Here is a 3630-nt window from a genome sequence, read left to right as displayed (position 1 = left end):
CTTCTACTTCTCACGCCCACCTCCCTTGTTTGTAGCTTAAACAAAATAAAAGAAAAGAAGAGAAGGAACCTGCGAGAGAAGAGGAGAAAAGGTGAAGAAGAAAGAGAAATGGAGAGAGAAGGGAAGGGGTTGGAATATTCGGGAATTTTAAGGTATAAATGCTTGAATTTGAGTTATTTTATATTTATTAGTCTCTTATATAGAAGTTTTTTTTTTCTTTTTGTTAAATTTGCTAACCCACTTTTAGATTTCTTCTTCCACATTATTTGGGGGTTTGAAGTATTTTAGGAATTTCTACCGGATGTTTAGAGATCGGAGTACTTGTGTAGTGAATTCATGATGAGATTTTGAGAATTTTCCTTCAATAGTTACATATATATGGGTGTTCAACATTTGTAGGGATTTATATGGGCTTTAAGTTGCAACTGAATTTTTGATAATAAATTAAACATCAAGTAAATTTAATTGAAAAAAAACTTCTTGAATTTTTTTTTTTTAAAAAAATTTTAGTGACGTGCCACTTTTTGGCACGTCAATAATTTATTGACGTGTTAGAAATTGACACGTCAATAAATTATTGACGTGGGGAAATTGCCACGTCAAAAAAGAATTTTTGACGTGCCAATTTTTGACACACACGTCAATACTAACACGTCAAAAAAGGTTTCTGACGTGTCAAGCATCTTGACACGTCAGAAACTATTGGTCAACAAAAACCTCTTTTTTTTTGTATTTTGTAGTGCCATCTCATGCCTTGAGAAATCAAATTTTCTATCTAAGGAGTAAGGCCCAAATTTCGAATGAGTGGCCAAATATTTTAATGGGTAGGGGCCAAATATATTGAAAATCAAATTTTACCTTGTTAAAAAAAATTCTTCCATGGCAGAATGTCATGCATCTTCCCTCCCAAGTTCAACTTCTCAAGTGTAGATAGAAAGATGAAATATCCTATAAGATAAATTATTTAGCACGGAAAAAATGTTTTGGAAATGTTATGGTGTTGATGAAGACACTTGGGAGCCACTTTAGGGATCGGGTAATTGTAGGGAAACTATAAAATATTTTTGTCACTTGTAGTTACAACTCAAAGATATTACATTCTACCAATGACGTTGATGTGATATATGTTAGGCCTCATTTTCAAGGAAAGTAAGTTTAATCGCTTTATAAATAAAGATAATCTATTGGATGACAAGAAAAATAAAAAACTTCGAGGTTTATATAAATTTAATACAACATCTAAAACCGAAGTTTGTTTTAATAGAAAATGTAGCTAACATCATAAAGTTTGCAAATGGACTTCTTGGACGATATGCATTGGGTTGTCTGATAACGATGACCTATCAAGTTTGAATGGGATGACGAAAACAGGTGCATACAAGCTTCTTACATTTCATATGCGTGTTTTCATATGAGAGGCTTGTCCTCATGAGAAATTGCCTCAATTCCTATTGCCAACCAATGATCTTTTTATGAGAGGAGTTATTCCTTTAGAGTTCGAGACGAATACGGTTGCTTGCTTTTAAAAGCTTCTTCTTCGTGATGCAATTTCAAATCTTCCTATTGCTGAGAATCACATACAACATGATGAAATGTCATATGATAAAGCTCACATGACATATTTTCAAAAGTTTATCAGATTAGGCAAAGATGAATTGCTGGGTGCTTCTCCAAACCCAAAACCATCCAAAACATATCCTATATGATCATTGTCTAGTTGAAATTGAATGTTTGGGATATGTTTTGGTCGAAATAAATAGATCATTTTACTATAGGTTTTGCAAGGGGGATTTGGGAAAGTTTAAATAGACTCTTAATCCATTATGAAAAAGGGTTTGGTACATTTGGGATTTGAGGAATTAGGCTCAAACTAAATAAAGCATAAATTATTTGAAGGTTAATGGAGAGTAAGTAATACAAGTAATGTAGATATAGTTTAGGTCATTAATTCGGGGTTTAGCACTAATTTTAAAGTAAGAAATGCTAGATGGTTCTGGAAATGAGAATGATGAATTTGAGAAGTTTGTTGAAGAGATTAAGGAATTTGGTTGTCCTTTGAAGCTAAGGTTTTTATATGACCTATTAATTAAGGAAGTTCTATGACACGATTTTAGGTCTTCAAATAGAGGCTTTCATAGGACGTTTAAGGGATTGATCACAATGATAAGGACGGTATGCTATGGTGAAGACAAAATAAATAAAAGTGATTGAGGTAAGGAAGCTTATGTTTGTGCTAGTATTTTTATGAATGTTGACTTGAGACATTTATGTATGAGGTTATGCAATATTTTCCAAAGAAAAACCCAGGTCATTCTTAACATTATGTATAATGACAAATATGAAATGATTTATGCATGAACTATGTGATGTGAATAAATTGTGCAAATGATATTTTATAGTGATGCATATTGTTACGATTCTAATGTCCCACACTATTTAAGTCTAACTTTGACTATGTGTATATAAGCTCTTGGACACCCATCCCTTGTAAGCCGGTTTTCAAGGGTGACTTCTACCCAAGGTTTGTAACATTTGGCATCAAAGCTAGTTACCATGTCTCGAGTCACAGAATGGGTGACTTATGGGCTAGACTAAAATACTAATAGGTGAGTGGAGCCACCAAAAGAGAAATGGCTACCATCAAGTTAGTGTCGATAGAGTGGGTCGCCGTGGACGTCGGCCATGTAAGCGTAGTGCTCACATGAGTTAAGTCCAATCTTGACCATGTGTATAAGCTCTTAGGCACCCTTCCCTTGTAAGCCAGTTTTCAAGGGTGAGTTCTACCCAAGGTTTGTAACATTTATATATATTCACCGGATTGTGGACTCGTAACACTATCGTAGAAATGATCAAAGCTCATAACAACTCCACGACCATGACCATGCAAGAATACTTGCACCGAAAAATATTTGAATCCAAAAAATCTCTTGAAATCCTCTCATCCAAAGTGATTCAGGCTTTACTCAAAGGCTTCTTTAATGAGTGTCTCACCAAAAGCATCAACAACTCTTTCTTTTTCTTTTTTATTTTTTGACAAAAGTTGGAGATTTGTCAAGATTTTCAAGCAAAGCCCAAAGAAAACATGTAGACATAAGGAGCATCAAGTGGCCTTTTTATTTTTATTTTTTTATTATTTTTTTTCCCTTTCTCAGCCACATGAAGAAGACAAATCTTCTTCTCCTTTGTGAGAACCTCAACCTCAGAAAATAGACTTTTTCGAAATACAGAGGATGTAGCAGTCTTCCAAGATTGAGACTCGAATATGGATGCCAACTAGGAAGTAATTGATTCAAAGACGCTGGAGGATTTGGTGTGGCAATTTCTGGGTTGGTGGCTGGGATTACGGTGCTGCGATCTGGGGCTGGGAGGCGGCTTGGTGTGGTGCTTTGTAGTCTAAGGTGTTGTGGGTTGTAGGGGTTGATGGTAGCGCAAGCCATGAAAGAGATGTTGCGATGTGGTGTGGGTTCGTTTGGTGGGTTTTGGTTGAGAAATTACTTTTCTTTGGGTTTTGGGTGAGATTTTAGAAGATGGTTGTGCTAAAGGGTTGATGGAATGGTGTCTTTGGGGGTGTTTGGTGAAGACAAGAGTGAGATTGGATGCTTCTCACAACAAGCTGCAATTTCATCCCTC

At 35.4% G+C, this 3630-nt stretch overlaps 1 protein-coding gene across 1 annotated transcript in view; it reads left to right on the top strand.

The window, feature by feature from the left end:
• The window catches only part of LOC132175725 (probable bifunctional TENA-E protein), a 26958-nt gene extending 26842 nt beyond the window's left edge, over positions 1-116 (top strand). Inside the window, exon 4 of the mRNA XM_059587777.1 lies at positions 36-116. The gene's annotated coding sequence lies outside the window, so the exon portion shown is untranslated. The remainder of the gene's footprint in view (positions 1-35) is intronic.
• The last annotated feature ends 3514 nt before the right edge of the window (positions 117-3630 follow it).

This window comes from Corylus avellana, chromosome ca1, assembly GCF_901000735.1.
Source record: "Corylus avellana chromosome ca1, CavTom2PMs-1.0".
NCBI lineage: Eukaryota > Viridiplantae > Streptophyta > Magnoliopsida > Fagales > Betulaceae > Corylus > Corylus avellana.
Note: the sequence above shows the minus strand (reverse complement) of the source record. Positions and strands in the feature narration are given on the sequence as shown.